The sequence below is a fragment of the Lepidochelys kempii genome, chromosome 1 (assembly GCF_965140285.1).
Source record: "Lepidochelys kempii isolate rLepKem1 chromosome 1, rLepKem1.hap1, whole genome shotgun sequence".
Lineage (NCBI taxonomy): Eukaryota > Metazoa > Chordata > Testudines > Cheloniidae > Lepidochelys > Lepidochelys kempii.
In genome coordinates this window covers 92,309,970-92,329,914 of record NC_136380.1, presented here as the reverse complement: position 1 = coordinate 92,329,914, position 19,945 = coordinate 92,309,970, and positions in this window count along the sequence as shown.

Here is a 19,945-nt window from a genome sequence, read left to right as displayed (position 1 = left end):
GTCAGGCAAAGCACATCATTTCCACTGCATAACCAGCTTCCATAGGACAAGGATCTAGGATCTTTACTCTGTTTTGATGTTAAGCCTCAGTTGGCTGAATAATGTGCTATATCTACGACACTGGCATCCAATCATTTTTAAATTAAACTGCTTCTATCTCATATGCTTACAGATGTTCTTGCTTATGATAATTTAATATAGGATGACATGCTGTAATTATTCATTTTTGAAACACATGATATACCACTAACATCTGAGATAAATAAAAAAACACATGGGAAATTGTATTTTTAGATATGAGTGAACTATATTAATTAATGACAGGTTTCAGAGGAACAGCCGTGTTAGTCTGTATTCGCAAAAAGAAAAGGAGTACTTGTGGCACCTTAGAGACTAACCAATTTATTTGAGCATGAGCTTTCGTGAGCTACAGCTCACTTCATCAGATGTTTACCGTGGAAACTGCAGCAGACTTTATATACACACAGAAATCATGAAACAATACCTCCTCCCACCCCACTGTCCTGCTGGTAATAGCTTATCTAAAGTGATCAACAGGTGGGACATTTCCAGCACAAATCCAGGTTTTCTCACCCTCCACCCCCCCACACAAATTCACTCTCCTGCTGGTGCTAGCCCATCCAAAGTGACAACTCTTTACATAATCAAGTCGGGCTATTTCCTGCATAGATCAAGGTTTTCTCACATCCCCCCCACCCCCATACACACACAAACTCACTCTCCTGCTGGTAATAGCTCATCTAAACTGACCATTCTCCAGGTTTAAATCCAAGTTAAACCAGAACATCTGGGGGGGGGTAGGAAAAAACAAGAGGAAACAGGCTACCTTGCATAATGACTTAGCCACTCCCAGTCTCTATTTAAGCCTAAATTAATAGTATCCAATTTGCAAATGAATTCCAATTCAGCAGTTTCTCGCTGGAGTCTGGATTTGAAGTTTTTTTGTTTTAAGATAGTGACCTTCATGTCTGTGATTGCGTGACCAGAGAGATTGAAGTGTTCTCCGACTGGTTTATGAACCATAAACCAGTCGGAGAACACTTCAATCTCTCTGGTCACGCAATCACAGACATGAAGGTCGCTATCTTAAAACAAAAAAACTTCAAATCCAGACTCCAGCGAGAAACTGCTGAATTGGAATTCATTTGCAAATTGGATACTATTAATTTAGGCTTAAATAGAGACTGGGAGTGGCTAAGTCATTATGCAAGGTAGCCTGTTTCCTCTTGTTTTTTCCTACCCCCCCCCCAGATGTTCTGGTTTAACTTGGATTTAAACCTGGAGAATGGTCAGTTTAGATGAGCTATTACCAGCAGGAGAGTGAGTTTGTGTGTGTATGGGGGTGGGGGGGATGTGAGAAAACCTTGATCTATGCAGGAAATAGCCCGACTTGATTATGTAAAGAGTTGTCACTTTGGATGGGCTAGCACCAGCAGGAGAGTGAATTTGTGTGGGGGGGTGGAGGGTGAGAAAACCTGGATTTGTGCTGGAAATGTCCCACCTGTTGATCACTTTAGATAAGCTATTACCAGCAGGACAGTGGGGTGGGAGGAGGTATTGTTTCATGATTTCTGTGTGTATATAAAGTCTGCTGCAGTTTCCACGGTAAACATCTGATGAAGTGAGCTGTAGCTCACGAAAGCTCATGCTCAAATAAATTGGTTAGTCTCTAAGGTGCCACAAGTACTCCTTTTCTTTTTATATTAATTAAGTTAAATGTAGTTAATGATTTCTTAATAACAGTCTGCCTGAATCAAGTTGTTTTGTCAGAATTTCGATTTGTACTAAATTAGCGTTATATTTGCTATGCGAGACCTAGTGATCAATAAAAAAGTGTTTTTTTGTTGACATTATGATGATACATTTATTTTACTAGCAATATTTAGATAGCTATGGATATACAAAATAGTATGCTCTTTGCTGCTGACACTGGATCAGTGTGACTATGTTTGTGTACCTCACCGCCACCAAGGTTAGTAAGAAGCTACAGTATTTCTTTCTTTCCAAAGCAAATATTGGCCCATGCCAAAGAGAATATACACCTGTCAGTCCCAGACTGAAGGCCTGTAAATAGTGTAACCATATTCAAAAATGACTTAATCAATGCTTAAGGACCATTGACATCAAGTTAAAATTAAAAAGGTATGTAAATTCTTTGTTGAACTTGTACCTACAAAAGTAGACCTTCCATAGAAAGATTTGAGCCATTGAAGTTCCCCTTGTTTCCTGGGATGTAGATACTCTTTCTGCACCATGTGCTGAGGAAAGCCCAGCACTGAACAGCATGGAGTACAGAAGATTCAAAACTTAGGCTGTTTCAAGGTCATAAGACTCTGAGTTTTCCAGGAACATTTGCGAGTTAACCCCTCCAGCTGAGTGGAAATTATTAAAACCTGTAGTGATGATGTGTCTTGCTGTTTACTCCCTAAAATCAACATAATCCTGCTAAGCTTGCTGTAGCCACCCACAGTCTGATTGAAACCCTTGGATTCATGTATGAAGGTTTTCTATGAACTACTCTTCCCCGTCTATGCATAAGTGTGACACTCTGAGTAAGCCTCCTTGACCTGAAGAAAAGCTTTGTGTTAGCTCAATAGCTTGTCTCTCTCACCCACTGAAGTCGGTCCAATAACAGATATTACCTCTCCCATAAGGGGGTCAGTTGCCTGTGCAGCTGAATCCTACTAGACAGAGCTGTCAGTGAAGGATAGGGGGGGATAATGGAAAGCCAGGAACAGAGCTGCGGGGGTCAGAGCACGTGCGCACGTGCACACACGCTATATTGGGAACTGGTTAAAAATGGCAGGCTATCACTTTAAAAGTGAGGGATTTTCTGGTCCAGCAGGCTAAAGTACTCTGGGGGATGTCATGTGATCTGGGTTGTCTGAGTCAGTCAGCAGACAGCTATTCAGCTAGTTTAAAGCAAGATGGGGTGAACTGTGACTCACTGCCTTAGAGAGGAGCCTCTTTTGGAGGTTCTTGTGTGTTATCATTCTGAATGCTCAAAAATAGATTAGTGGTATGTTGCAGCCATCCAACAAGAATACTTATATTTTTATCTAATGTCTGTGTGAATGCTGTGAATATGACACACCCCACACCAAAAACCATGTAAGGAATCCATCAAAAAATCACCCCACTTTGAAACTACATTGACATCTTCCCATAGCCACTTCTGCACTGTGGTCCTGATGCAAAGCCCAGTGTTGTAAACATCAATGTAAGCATAAAACATAGTCATCACTAACTGTCAATGGTCTTTGAGTCAAATCTACTCTTAAGGGGGTTCCCAGGGCAGTGCTTCAAGGTTGTTGGAAGATGCCCTGGGGAGCCCCTCAGTGGCACCAGGGGGGAACCTAAGTGCATTGTCCTTGCCAACAGAAGATCCATACTTCTCAGATATCCTGTATTTCTAGAAATACCAAATGTAATACCAAAGTTACATAAGTGTCCCCAAACAGGGTGTCCCTTTACTTGTATTGTTGAAAATTATTTACATCGGAAATTCAGAATCATAAAGGTGAGGTTGCCAAAAGTCTATGACACTTAAGGAATGACTCTCACAATATTTTAAGTTTCCTGCACAGATGGTTATTTTGTCTCCTTCATTTTGTGTCTTTCATACATGGCATTTCAAATGTGTGCTGTGGCAGATAGAGAGGTACAAGTTGACAACCTGGGATCAAAATCTGGAGGCCAAACCTCCTGCCGAGTTCCTTTGCAGTTTTCTATTTTCCAAGAATCCCTCTTGAATAGATTAATTTCAGTTTTTGTAGTTTCCAGATATTTTCCTGCAGTGAACGTAGGATAATCCTTAGGAAGCATAATAGCTGCAAACAATTTTGACCGCATGCATAGTTGAGTTTTTTGGAGAATAAATGTTATTTTTATGTTTTGGGGATATTTTCCCCTCTTTTTGTTTCTAATTGTCATCTATTGAAACACTGTAAAGATACAGTAGGAGAATGGTGCTTCAGTTACTGGAAGCTGTGTATTCTCATGTATTTCAGCATTAGCACGATCTGGGAATATTAAATACAAAAGAAGAAGCTAAAGAATATTTATGGTCTGTCTGAGATTGATGAGTCAGGTGAGGTAAATAATGCTAGCTAGATCTATGCTTAACTCACAGTTTGGTAGGGCAATAACTATTGCAGAAGGCACAGCTCTTTGTAACGTTTTCCTTAACCCCTAAAATAAAATATGATCAGAAAAAAATATATTAAAGAAACTAAGGAGAAGAGGGGAACGTGCTCTTTCTTCACAGAAGAAAATAAATGTATGTTACATTTCATCATTCGCATAATACCTGTAAACACATATACACTGATTGGTCAGACACACCATGCTGGAATCTCACACACTGGCGTAGAATCTTGGTCCCATTGAGATAAGTGGCAAAACTCCCATTGTTTCACAGAGTTTAAGATGAGAAGGAATCATTAGATCATTTAGTCTGACCACCTATATATCACAGGCCATATTGTTTTCCACTGCGTCAGGATTTCACCTTTGTATGCTATAGGATATTTTTCTCTATACCATCAGTGCCTTCTATACCAGGGGTCTCAAACTCAAATGACCACGAGGGCCACCTGAGGACTAGTACATTGGCCTGAGGGCCGCACCACTGACACCTCCCCAGCTGCCCCAGCCCTGCCCCACTCCACCCCTTCCGTGAGGCCCTGTCCCTGCCCTACCTCTTCACACCCCTTCCGTGCCCCCATTCCAACCACTTCCCTGAAATCCCCACCCCAACTCTGCCCCCTCCGTGCCCCCAGAGGGTGCAGGGTGTGGCAGGGGCTCAGGGCAGGGGGTTGGGGTGCAGGAGGTGTACGGGGTGTGGTGGGGGCTCAAGGCAGGGGGTCGGGGTGCAGGAGGGGTGTATGGTACAGCAGGAGTCTAAGAGAAGGGGGTTTGGCTGCAGGAGGGATTTAGGGGGCGGGTCCAGCCCGGCGCGCACTGGGGGCAGGGCAGGCTCCCTGCCTGCCTGCCCTGTCCCCATGCCACTCCAGAAAGCGGCCGGGACCTGGGGGAGGAGGGAGGCACAGGGGTCTGTGTGTTGCCCTGGCTGCTCCTCCAGGTACCTCCCCCGAAGTGCCCATTGGCCGGGAACGGGGAACCACAGCCAATGGGAGCTTCAGAGGAAGTACCTGGAGGAGTGGCCTGGGCAACACAGAGACCCATGTGCCCCCCCAGGTCCCAGCCGCTTCCCGGAGCGGCACGGGGGCAGGGCAGGCAGGGAGGGAGCCTGCCCTGCCCCCAGTGCGTGCCAGGCCAGAGCCACTCTAGGTAAATGTTGGGGTCACAGGGAGCTGGCGGGGCTGCAGAAAATAACCCCGCAGGCTGCCTGTTTGAGACCCCTGGTCTATACCCTTCTGTGTTATATACACAGTTTTAGGGTAAATTCTGTCCCTTCCTCTATGACTTGGAAGAGCCCTGACTGCAGATGATAGAACCCTGCACATGCATACCATGACACTGTGCTTAGAGGGGGGGAACCCTAGATTTTCAGGCTTGTGCAAGGCCTTCCTGCACTTGAGTTTCCCATATAAGGAGAGGTGGAGGTAAGGTCTGGGACAATAGATCTAATAATGAACATTCATTAGCCAGTCTATCCCACAGGAGGGGATTGCTGGAGCTGTCCTCTGGTGGCAGAGAGGCTGCTTCTGGATCAACTGTAGGGAAGGAATCTCTTCCTACCCCCTCCAGGGTCCATGGAATGTCCCAGACACTGCCCAGTTATTTGTTCTTTGCATTAGGATTCTGATTTGTGCCCTAGTGCACAAAGTTAATGCACTTATCGTCTCTGAACCTGGAACTTGTTGTATATCTCAGACTAAAATTACACATTCATTAAATGTCCTTGAAAAAAAAAAGAATGAAATCTTCAGATATTCATACCATCCATTTTCAACCCACTTCACAGTAAAGAACTCTTTAACACTGCTTCTTTTAATCACTGTAAAGACGTAAGCTACAGCCTCACTAAGCTTGGCAATAGCAGGCTAGTAAAATGTTAACTGATCCTTCAACCAAGATAAAATACAAATATTTGTAAAATCATACATCAAAGGGAAAGGAAATTCTAAACATGCATACATAGAGAGAGAGACAGAGAGAGAGAGAGTTCTGCAGATTCAAGACATGTCCCGATCCTGCAAAGACATTCATGTGCTTAATGTCAACTCATTAAGATTAGTCATGTATTTCAAGTTGTGTGTGAACAGGTCTTTTCAGAATGATGGCCTTAATATAAGGTTGTATTGTGATAATGTGTCTTAATACTCAACACTAGTATCACAAATACACATCATATAGATAGATATATTTGCACAGCCGCCCGCAGCTCCCAGTGGCCGCGGTTCACTGTTCCCGACCAATGTGGACCCTGCAAGCATGAAATAAAAGGTTCTTAGTTTGCATTAATGTAAGCCTGTTTGTGCAAACCTTTTAGTTCATGTCCACAGAGGTAACAATGTGAGAGTCAGAGTACTGCTTTTTTGGTACACACTGCTATTCACGATTCCATAGTCTAAATAGCGGGGCAGTGTAGACAAGGTTATGGCAGTCAATGGAACGAGGATCAGACCTCTTACAAACTGCCTGGGAGACGCTGTTTTCTACTGGATTACACATGGCACTGGGAGACACAAGAATTAGGTTCTAACACTAACCTGCTCTTTGATTTGGGGGTAATTCACTACTATGAATCTTAGTTTTCCCATTGGGAAAGCAGAAATAATAATATTAATGTATGTCATAGGAATTTTCTGAAGCATAACTAGGAAAAAAATGCATTGAAATCCTAAAGCTGGTCACTGGCAAAGGTGGGAATAGAACTCAGCAGCTGAACTCAGAAGTCTTGTGCTCCGCCCACAATAATTATTGCTTCTAGAAACAAACACACCGGCATAGAAAAGGGCACTTTCGTTTCCGATCACTTGTGAATTTTTGATCAAAAGTGGCTGTTTATCTTTCATGCATTTCAATAAAATTTTCAGTCTCAACAGTTCACACAAAAATAAGAAGGGAAGTACAGAGTGAGCATGAAATCAGGCAAAATAAACTGCCAATAATACATGCATTGAAATGTAATGAATTTTTTTTTTCACCAGTTTTGGGTAGTAAACCTGCTTTATAGTATGTAAATGTCAGTTATATTAAAACATATACAGCAAAACTCTTGTCTCTATTTTACACATGGGTTCTCAATTGCATATCCTGCAGTCATTTCACACGTGGCACTCATATTAACCACATCACTGGAAGTTCTTCACATAGAATGAAGAGGAATGTGCAGCAGACACCCATATTACGCATCAAAGATTTGTTGCATACATCAGGAAAAAATTTGCCCTAGGTTTGCAAACATGAAAAGCATAATGTACTCATTTGTATGCCAATATCTAAACTGGATTCCTTGCTCACAAATATTTCATAAGCGGATTGAGGGTGTCTCAGATCTAGGAACAAACTAAACACACTTTTTTTTATGAAAGTTTTCCATTGCTTAAAGTTACCAACAGGGACCCCGTGCAAGCCACCAATAGGCATTCAGATCAGCTCTTTCTGAGAAGCAAAGAATACTGTGTGCAGTTCTGGTCTCCCATGTTTAAGAAGGATGAATTCAAACTGGAACAGGTACAGAGAAGGGCTACTAGGATGATCCGAGGAATGGAAAACTTGTCTTATGAAAGGAGACTCAGCGAGCTTGGCTTGTTTAGCCTAACTAAAAGAAGGTTGAGGGGAGATATGATTGCTCTCTATAAATATATCAGAGGGATAAATACCAGAGAGGGAGAGGAATTATTTAAACTCAGTACCAATGTGGACACAAGAACAAATGGATATAAACTGGCCACTAGGAAATTTAGATTAGAAATTAGACGAAGGTTTCTAACCATCAGAGGAGTGAAGTTTTGGAATAGCCTTCCGAGGGAAGTAGTGGGGGCAAAAGATCTATCTTGCTTTAAGATTAAACTCGATAAGTTTATGGAGGAGATGGTATGATGGGATAACATGGTTTTGGTAATTAAATATTCATGGTAAATAGGCCTAATGGCCTGTGATGGGTTTTTAGATGGGGTAAGATCCAAGTTACCCGGGAAAGAATTTTCTGTAGTATCTGGCTGATGAATCTTGCCCATATGCTCAGGGTTTAGCTGATCGCCATATTTGGGGTCGGGAAGGAATTTTCCTCCAGGGCAGATTGGAAGGCCCTGGAGGTTTTTCGCCTTCCTCTGTAGCATGGGGCACGGGTCACTTGCTGGAGGATTCTCTGCTCCTTGAGGTCTTCAAACTACAATTTGAGGACTTCAATAGCACAGATATAGGTGTGAGGTCTTTTTTAGGAGTGGTGGGTGAAATTCTGTGGCCTGCATTGTGCAGGAGGTCAGACTAGATGATCATAGTGGTCCCTTCTGACCTAAATATCTATGAATCTATGAAAGGTGCAAGGACTTGGGTGTTAATTTTAAAAAAAAGTTTTATTTACTTTGTTTGGTAACTATTTTGTTTTGATTTCAGATTCCAAGGATTTTATTTCCTTTTTATAGTTTTGATTTTAATGGAAATAGCAGGGATGGGGAGGGAGGGGTTTGCTCTCATGGGACTCTGACTAATATGTTGATTAAAGAAAAAAAGATCCTTTCATGTTAGGAAAGGATTGATTTGTACTAATATTTCAGACATCAGTTTTTGGAAAACAATTATTTGTAGATTGTATGTGACTCAATGACCCATGAGGTTTCTTCCAGTCCTATTTCCCTATGTTCCAGTTTCAGTGTATTTACATTTTCTTCTTGAGCCATTACATATTTTAAAGGATCATAATGGATTCTGACACCTCTGAGATATGCCCTTAGTACTTTTCATTTTGTGTTGAATGATCTATCTGCAGAGTGTGGGATTTTATCCTTGAGAAAATGAGTCATTCTCTCTGGATGGTATTCTCACCCCATTGAAAACAATGGGAGCCTTGAAAATGTAGAATGAGCAACCTTCCGCCTGTTTACCGCTGTCACAGTTATATCATTTTCAGTATTTGTACATATGCCCTATACACAGAAGGGGGAGCTATCACAAATGACATTTAAAGAGTAATATTGGCAAATGCAAGCGTTCTAGGGGGCCACTGTGAATGTAAAGTGATTACCAGAGTTCAGTTTGCAACTAAGCTGTTTCTTGAAGTTCTTGTGTTGTTCATGGTCTTCCTTATGACAAGTTGTTATTCATACTAGTCATGTCAAGGCATTAATGGTACTCTTTCTCATATCGTTATTGATTGTTCTTTTTTTCTCACTTTGGACCTGATCCTCTACCTGTGAAGTCAATGGGAGCTTTTCTATTAACTTTAATTGGCATTCGATTGGCACCTCTGCAGCACAAAAGGAATTAGTATGCATATGAGAAATAGAGAGACAGTTATATTGGCTTTGAGTCTGTTTATTAGTATCTAATAAACTCCTTCTACAGAAAAGATTAGCAAAATTCACTTGATCACTTTTTCCATTGAAAACTCTCTCCAGTATTAGAAGATTAATAATTTCAGTTGTGGGTTAATCACTGGACACATTCCATTTTTCTGATTTTAAATATGAAAATCTACTTTTTAACGGTGACCACTGTACATACTGTATAATTGTATTTAATCTATTAAATATGTTTCTATCAGTGTTTATATTTTATATATTCTATATTGTGTCATATTGTAATTTTATATTTTATATTAAAAAATCTTGACATTTCCACTTTAAACTGGTGTTAGGGCAGCCACCTGCATAGAAAGAGCCACTAAAACCTTGTTTAAAATAGTGATGTCCTCTTTTTTCGCCTCACTATTACCTGCTTGTTTGAATATTATGGAATATTTCTTTGACCTCATTCTTTGAAATGAAGTCTAGACTTTACTGAAAATTTATCATATTGATTTATTATTATTATTGCTGTTGTTAGACTATGAATATAGGGAAATCTTCTGACAGATATTTAAAATAAGATACTAGAAGACTGTATTAACTATTTGTTCAGTATCAAAATAGATTTTTTTTAAAAGGCAAGCAGCCATTGACATTGTTACAAAAATTTAAAACTTAAAATATGACTCTAGGGATTTGATTTTCAAAGATGGTAAATCTACAGTTTTGAACTGTAGAGTTTTATAAGTCATTAAAAAATTTACATGTAAATCTACATCTCATCTGATGTGTCGGTGTGGCATAACATGTTCTCCTCTAGTGACCCCTGATGACAACCATGCCAGCCCTGCAGTGGTCTGCTTCTTCTTGGAACTCATGCCTCTCTTTAGCTGTGATAGAGCCCCACCCCTACTGTAAACCAATAGCCCAATGACTAATAGCCTGTCAACTTCACCTTGGACCACTGGTCCAAGTCTGGATTCACTCTTCCTTACCCCTGGCATCAGGGGGTTTCAATAGTACTTACCCCTTGTTGGGGGTAAGGGATCTTCTCTACCTTTCTTGGTAGGCTGGTAGGGGAGCTCTCCACTGGGTTCCGGTACAGGGACCCTTGGATCGTCAGTAAAGGCCTGACTACACAAACACAAGGCTCTCTCCCTAGACTACTTCCTACTTTGCCGTGTATTTGGCCTTTGTCTCAGCTTCTTCTCAGATGCCCGGCAGTTCAGATCTGCTCTCTGGATACATCTACACTTTAGGCTAGGAGTGTGATTCCCATGGTGTCAAGGTTCCCTCCCCACTCTGAACTCTAGGGTACAGATGTGGGGACCCGCATGAAAGACCCCCTAAGCTTATTTCTACCAGCTTAGGTTAAAAACTTCCCCAAGATACAAATCCTTCCTTGTCCTTGCATGGGTACTGCTGCACCAAGTGAGTTAGACAAGGATTCAGGAAAAGGACCACTTGGAGTTCCTGTTTCCCTAAAATATCCCCTGAAGCTCCGTCACCCCCTTTCCTGGGGAGGCTTGAGAATAATCTACCAATCAAATAGGTAAACCAGGTAAGCACAGACCAAACCCTTGGTTTTTACGACACTAAAAAACAATCAGATTCTTAAAAAACAGAACTTTATTATAAAGAAAAAAAAGTAGAAGAAACACCTCTGTAAAATCAGGATGGAAAATTCACAAGCTAAAACAAAAGATACTCTAATTCCTTTCATTGCTATTACTTACTATTTCTGTAAGTTAGATGTATCATTCAGTCGGAGCTAGATTACTTGCTTGGTCTCTCTCTATCTCAGAGAGAACACACACACAAAGAGACAAAGCAAAAACCTTCCCCCCACCGATTTTAAAGTATTTCCTCCCCTTATTGGTCCTTTGGTCAGATGCCAACCAGGGTATCTGAGCTTCTTAACCCTTTACAGGTAAAGGAGGGATTTTACGCTACCCTTAGCTGTATGTTTATGACACATGGTCTTATACAGATACTTGTACCAGCTCTCATGAAGCTAGCATGAGTGTAAATAGCAATGTAGCCATGGTTACAGAGGCAGTAGCAGCAAAGCTGAGCCATGCCGAATACATATTGACCAGTTTCAGGCAGGATTTTGTACTTGGCACAGGTCAGCTGTGACTCTGCTGTTGCTACCCAGGCTACGGTAGTTACATTGCTGTTTAAACTCGTGCTAACTTGAGGAGAGCTAGCACAGTTATCTGTACATGACCAAGGGAATCACAACCCTAGTTCATAGTGGAGGCATAGCCTTTCTAAGCCTCTTGCCCAGGTTGGTGTGGAGTTCCTTAGCAATTTCTGCCACTCAGCTTGTTCTGCTGAAGGAGAGTTTTCTCCATGTACCTTGCAGGGCAGTCCTTGACTCCAAAGGAGTCTTCTAGCTCCCTGCAGGTTCCTCCACCAGGGCACAGATTCCTGGGCAGACTCACTTCCTGTCACTTTCTTTCCCAACTGCCTTAGGTTCCCTGTTTCATAGATACCTTCCTTCAGGGAGGCTCTGTCTGACAGCAGTCCAACTAAGCTCCCTGACTGTAGCCAACCTTCAATCACTGAGTGAGAGCAAGAGAGCTGGTCTCCTTCCTGGTCAGGCCCGAACTGAGCCATGTTCAGCCCTTTTAACTCCTCCCTTCAGGTTTGACACTTACTGCAGGTGTAGTGGAATAAGGGAGATTGTGCCAACAGCCTCTCAGTTTGTCCAGAACGTCTATCACAAGTAGACCTGGTGACAGTTTCCCAAATTTAGAATTTCTGATGCAAATATTGTGGTTGTTGTGACCAGTACAAATTCACAGGGTTTGTTTAATTTACTAGTACATAGCCTCTATACAAACAAACACATAGGTAATATTTTTAAAGTAATTTGCTTAATTTTCACTGTTAATTAGTTTCATTTAATAAAGTAAATACGTGAGCATGTACTCTTTTAACACACAACATACACTGTCCCACCACTCAAAATTCCATCCACACACTAACAATCAGCCTGAGAGCCCAAGCAATCAAACTGTATCCTATAGCCATTTCCTAAGCTGACAACACACAGCCGCAGAACCAGATTGCATGCATCAAAAAGGAGCCCAGTAGTCCTACGGTAATTTCACTTACCTTCTGTTTTGCAGAGATGTGAGAGTTCCATGCATGGCAATCCTGAAAATGCTATAGTAAAAACATTACACAGAATGACTATTGGCAGGGGATTGACATTCTTATCTTCACTGATTATATATGATCCCTTCTCGTTTGAGAATCAGTGAAGATAAGTGTACCCCAATACCACATTTTACATATACTTTTTTCTATTCATAACATGCTTTCAAACCTCTTTGTAAGTCATCACTAAGCCTAAAAGTGTTTTAATATTTATTTCTTACTCTATGTTTTGTGTAAAGATGATTTTAATCGTCTTTTCTGTAGACCAACATTAGACAGGCTAATACAAAGGATTGTATGTTATAAAGCCATTTTACTGCAAACATTTCTCTTCCCCCATCAATATTTCAAACAGCAATTTTAATATTTATTCCAATTTTCAGTGGAAAGTCAAATTCCATCTTTTTAAAAAAAATATTTTGCTACAAATTCAGGCAGGAAAGATACTCCCTTCCTGTAATTGAACAAGTGTAAGACTTTGATAGAATGGGAAAATTGTTTTTTTTTTATTTATCAGCAATGCTGGCACTGTTTTGTACTGCACTTTGAGAAGCAAGTAGACCTCACAGCAAGTGTCTTAGAAAAATGGGTTTTGAGTAGTGAGAACAAGTACTAGTCTCTTACAGAAGGTATATACAGTGAATGACTAAATGAAACAGGGCTTTTTGAAATCTTCTATTTTTCAGAAGAAGATCTGGCCCTTCATTTTATTTGCCTTTTTACAGGGTTGTTTATTAATTAATTATTAATTATCAATTATTAATTATTATTATTATTATAATTTTCTGCTAGTAACTGTGAAATGATCCATCTTTTGTATGTTTTCCCTTGGGAAAACGATACAGTTCTGGTCATGTAACCTTTCCTAAAGCATTTGTAAGAATTGTTCTCATTTAGCTGGATCACATTAGCTTTATTATTCCTCTGAGCTTTTTTGCAGGTGATCCTAAATACTATATATATTTCCTCTTTAAAATATTTCCTCAGCCTGTTTTCTTTTCAGTACATAATAAACTGTACTTTCATAGTCATTGCAATCTATTGTAAACTAGATAGATAGACAGACAGATAGATATTGTAGCAATCATTTCATCCAGTGTGATTTGCAATTTGTCAATTATTTTTCTGACCTTCCATAACAGTCCAGAATTCAAATACCTTGCTAGGACAATTTTACCTTGCTTTTCAAGAGTTTTAGATTTTTTCTGGCCTGCCTAGATAAATACAACTGTAAAATAGGTCTATGACTCAAATTACTCAAAGGACAAGATGCAGCATTGCCCTTAATCTGAAAGATCTCTGTGGAGATCAGTACAAAGCTTTTACTGTACAAAGATCTGAAAGATCTCTGTGGAGATCAGTACAAAGCTTCCAACTATATTTTAACATTTGTCCACATTCTTGTGGTAATGTTGTACTCCATAAACATATGTGTGGTGATAATTCATGAACTAGTGGCTCTCAAAATATACTGTGTTAGGACATTGTCACCTAAGCACCTATATACAGTTCAGTGGGGGGAGGGGGGATTAATTTAGCATTAAAACATTTTTTTTCAGAATAAAAAAAGTATGTAGGGTACAAATGTGGTGAAATATGTTGAACTGTTATCCAATATTTTTAGTAGCTCTATGTATACCTGTTTGCATCTAGTGAGAGTATCTTGTATTGTAATAGCATATGCTAATTGATAATGCATCACAGTGACAGCAATTGTTGCATACAGTCACAGTAAGGAAGAAGGTACTCCAGTCTGGCTGGTCAGTTCAAATTCGGACTTCTTAAGTATCCTCAGCACAGAGTGGACTGATGCTGGGTCTTTTTGCCTAACACTTTTAAGTTGATTTTCTGCCTAGGAATTGTGCTCAAAACACTGCAGACTCAGGAGACTCTTGAGGAGGTTTTCCTCTGTTGTGTAATTCAAGATGGTGAAGAAACAGGCATAATATGCAGCTTCTAACCTTATAAAAATAGTTTGCTATTCGGAAAGTGATGTTACATATTAGATGATAGTGACTTTGTTTTAGATTGTGTCAAGAGTTGCTCTGAGAAGAAAGACTACATTTCCCTTGATTGCTCATCGAGTTCGTCTTCAGACTGTGAGGAGCTTATGTTCAGCCTTGGTATAAGACTAAAAGAAATGTAGTTGAGGATAATTTCCTCACCAGTATCCAACTTGTTCAAGATCTACTAAATGAACATTTGACCTTTGTTGGAACAATTGGATATAACAAGCCAGATCTACCTATTAAAATGCATCCACACCACAGCAGACAAAAATTGCCACCTGTGTTCAGGTTTTCTGGGCCACTCACCCAGGTTTCTTATGTTCCAAAGAAGGACAAGTTGGTAATAATGCTATCAATGATACATCCTGGAAAGTTTGTGGGAGGAGACAAAAAGAAACCCCACATAATTCTCCACTACAATGACACTAAAACTGTTGTCTATAGCATTGACCATTTTACAAGCATGTACTCTTACAGGTGCAAGATAAACAGGTGTCCAATGGTTCTTTTATTAAACATGGGTCATGTTGCTGGCATTGCAAATTTCATAGTTTGGGTCAGTAGTAATACTGCTTTGCAATACAATTGACCAAGACAAAGAAAGCTCTTGTTCCTTGTCAATCTAGGAGAATGACTCATATGCACATATAAAGAGAAGAATCCTTTATATCAATCATCTCATCATGTCCATCAAAGCAGCACTCTCCTTCCAAGGCTACCATAAAAAAAAAACAGACATTATGGAGCACATAGCAAACTCAGCAGGGCACACTGCCACATTTCCCCAAGGTCAGCTGACTGGAAGAGCCACAAGCAATGTGGAGAATGCAGTGAATTTGTATGCGCTGACCACTCCACATTGATGCTGGTCTGTGAATGCATTTACAGTGCAAAATTCCCTAATGACACAGTTAATGTAACATTTTTCTTGACACTGAATGAAGCTTAATCATTATTGTCCCCAGATTCTTCCAGAATTTCACAATATCTTATATAACATAACAAAGCAGAGCATTTAGACTAAGCAAAAGAAACTAAAACATTTTCTTGAAATAACTTCATACATTACCACCAGCAACGTTGGTGGTGTGAAAGGTGAGACTTCTGGTTAGTTGAAGGAAAGGAAAGTCATTGTCCCATCAGCCTCCTCTGACAGAGAATTGGTGTCAAGTGGATCCTGGCCAAGGGAAAAGCAGAAAGCTATCTCCACATCATCAATTCCTTCCTCTTTCTCTGTGGAATCATTTTTCTTAGTGTTATATCTGAGTGATGGGACCAGTGTGATGCTGACACAGTATTAAGCTCAAAACCTTGGGATATTTCTAGGTAAATTACTGTTCGTCTGCAAGATCTGAACAATCTTTTAATGGACCAATTTCTGTTGGTAAGAGAGATAAGCTTTCCCTCTTCAGCTGTGTGAAAGGTGTCACTGCTAAATACAAGGTGGAACAGATTGTTTAGCATACATAGTTAGCACATATTCTAAGGGATAATTCAAGGTGGAGTGGCCCATTAACACCGCTTCAGTCATAGGACAAAAAGGGAAGGTTACTGGGTTACAGATTTTTGTTATGATCCATAAATCCAATGTCTCTGTTCAGTTCATGATTTTTAGTATCTGGAAGAGTTATGAATTTAAGCTCTGAGACTCATCTTTTGAAAGTGTTGTCAGGTTTTCTTTGAGGATGAGGACTGATAGGTCAGATATAGAGTGATTGTTTTGTGAAAAGTGTTCACCCACAGGTGATAGGGTGTTTTTGTTTTTTTGTTATTTTCCTGTGTGAGTTAATTTGAGATTGTCTGGTTTCACCCACATGGGTGTTATTGGAGCATTTAGTGCACTAGATGAGGTATACCACATGTTGTTGTGATAGGCCTGTGTAGGATCCATGTGTTAGGGGGCTTATTCCTTCACCTGCTCATTTCCCTCGTCCTTCGCACATGAACAGAGAGCAACAATACCTGAAGTCCAAAGGTGCAAACAATTCAATGTTTATTGGGGTGAACTTCCAGCAAGCAATGATTCCAATTTCCTTCCTTAGTGTCCCCCTTCCCAGGGGGGACCACAGAACCTTGCCTGTGTCCCTGTTCCCATTCTCCCCTTTAGCAAAACATTATTCCAATTTCCTCCCACTTAGCAAAACATGATTCCAATTCCCCCACCCCCATTCCCTGTTCTCATTCCCCCCCTTACTTCCTGATTGACTGCAGACTATATAGTAAAACTTGAGTTCTGCTTAACTATACCTTAACCACTCATTATACTGAAATTTAACTAACCAATCCTAACATATTGCTACTCTGAAACCTGAATATTGTAACATGATTATCTAACCAATTATACCCCACCACCTTAATTAGTTTACACCCGACAAAGTTAATTATACAGCATACAGAAACAATCACAGAACCAGACAGAGATTATACAGACAAACAATGGGGAAATGGGGACTACAGTGATAGAACAAACACAGAAATGAGGATTTCACATCCCAGCTATTGATAAGTGAGTTCTTGCCAGACAGGATGCTATCAAACTAAGTTTCCTTTTACGTTTTCTAGGCACTTCCCTTTCTCTGGAGGTGATACACATTATCAGGACAGGATTGTATTCCTAACAGCCCAATAGCACCTTCTTTCAATGTGACGAGTTTGGAATGTGAGGATGTGACCATACACTTCCCAGCTTATGGCTGCCTCTGCTGCTTAGCCTGAGGTCTGAGCCTAAGAACAGAGCCTCAGACTGTCACAGTAAGAGAAGGCCTTACACTGGCAGTGATTTTGATTCTTTCTTTTATACCTCTATAACTAGCTAAATGATAAACGTATACCTAAATTCTTAAAGCATAGGCCTTTGCAGACAGGCCTGAATATCTATATCCTATCTTGAAAGGTGTGTTATAGGTGGTGCTGATCATTGTAGCCCTGGAGATCTGTTTGATTGATGAGGTTGGGGAGTTGTTTGAAGGCCAAAAGTGGGGGTTCAGGAAAGATTTCTTTCAGAATGCAGTCCCCATTGATTATTGATTGTAGTTGTTTGTTGATACTTGTATGGGTTGCAGTATGGCGTGGAAGGTGACAACTAGGGGTGTGCAGTCTGTAGCTTGATCCTATAAGAGTTGCCAGTTGGGTTCTTGTCCCTCAATCAGACACAACTGAAATAAAACTAACAAGTTTAATATTTAGACACAACAAATACCGTATCTTGGCAGGTGGTGAGACTGTGATTATGATTCTGGTCCCTTCTATCTCTATTATTCTATGATTTTATTATTCTAAGTTCTTCAAAAAACCTGACCACAAAAGTCTTAAAACAAACACAAAGTCTTCTATTAGCTCCAGCTCCACATAGACTCTTCTGTCACTTACTGCCAGGCTTCCTGCCTCTAGCAAGCCCAGCTACTTGTCTGAACCAAACCCTTCTGCAACTTCCTGCTGTCTTTTTATATTGATTCCCCTCAAGTGGGGCTCATCTTGTAATCAGAGTTGTCTTTGTCCTAGGCTCTCCAGCCCACAGGTAAGCCACCCAATTACCTACACTGCAAGCCCCTTACAACATTGCCTATCATAGGACAAGTTCTACCTGGAAAGAAATGTTTTCTGTCTCTCTCCTTCCCCACCTTCCCCCATTCTTTCTTTTACTTATGTTGTCATCCCCATAAAGACACAGACTGGAGCTGTAATGCGTTCAGCTCCTTCTTGAGTTCACTTATCATGACAAGAAAGCAATCTTGCTCCTGAAGGTCTATCTGGAATTCATCCATTAGCTGCACCCATGTTCTCTGAGGAGAGCTTGGGCTACACATTCTTCTCTTGTCATCTTTGGTGTCAACATTTGCATGTCCACCACCTTCCTATTGTGCTTTGTCTGGGTTCCAACAGCAACTGCCTGGAGTATGGTTTGTGGTCCTATTTGCTCCCTTCTGTGATTTGCTTGGGTTTCCCCTATCTCCTGAATCAGCATCTGCTCCCCAAAATTGCCTTCCATCTAGGGCAAATCCAGCTATAAGGTTCACCCATCCTCACCTTCCTTTGTTTCACCTATTGAGAATGCTAAGCTCAAAGCTTCTCCGTTGTCTACTCCTCTGCCACTCCTCTTCCTGATATGGGTAGTTTACCAATTCCTGCTAACAAATTGTATACCATACTGGTGTTCTCCGGACTACCCAAGCAGCTATGTCCTACTCCCAGTGCAAACTGTTCTTTTCTACTGTCCTAAGATTATGGTTTTTCCCCCTCATGGTAAGAATTCATAAAACGTCAAGTCTTCTGTTTATTTCTTCTTCTTCTACAATGAAAATAAAGCTAGGAGTACCCTGTTGTTCCTCTTCAGGAAGGTAGCCACTTTGCAACCCTGCCTCGCTAAAATAGCAGCCCACAAAGTCATGCTCAATGAGGGGACAGTTTATTTTGATGTGCCCCACTTTATTTCAGGATAAACACACGATTAACACACGATTGGGGCATCTCTACCACCACCTCTGGAAACTTTGTGCCTTGGTGACAATAAGGGGGTTAGTGGCCATTGTTTCTCAGCACAATGTACCACATTAGCACCCACTTCTTCCATCTGTTGACTTCTCTGTCCTTATGTATTCTCAGAGTATTCCAGAACTTTCTTTCAATATGAGGTGGACTGGGCTAGTCTATCATTCCCTGTGCTCAGGATCTCTGCCTCCAGATAGGTATCTTCTTTATGACCTCCCTCAACATTTCCACTGGGAGATGCTTTCCTTCCCTTCAGCCTTCTTCCACCTCTGGAACAGAGAAATAGGACCTCTATGTGAAGGTTCCCCCCTCCCTCAGCTTCCACTCACAGAGTCAAAGTTTCAGATGAGTGGGTCAGAAATGGGTTCATAAAGAAGATACAAGAATGATTCAAGGTCTGGAAGAATTGTCTTACAGTGAGAGTCTTAAGAAGCTCAGTTTATTTAGCTCATCCAAGAGAAGGTTAAAAGGTAACTTGATCAATATCTGTAAGTAATAAGATGGGGAGATGAGTAGTGTGCATCTTTAGCAAAGAAAGGCATAACAAGATCCACTGGCAGGAAGCTAAGACTAGGCAAATTTGGGTTATGAGAAAGGTGCAAGTTTTAACCGTGATAGTAATTAACCACTGGAACAATTTATCTAGTGATTTTGTGGACTCTGTCATTTCAAGTCTATATCTTGACTGATCTCTTTAAAAGATATGCTCTAACTCAGCAGGAGTTTCAGAGTAGCAGCCATGTTAGTCTGTATCTGCAAAAAGAAAAGGAGTATTTGTGGCACCTTAGAGACTAATAAATTTATTTGAGCATAAGCTTTTGTGAGCTACAGCATCCGATG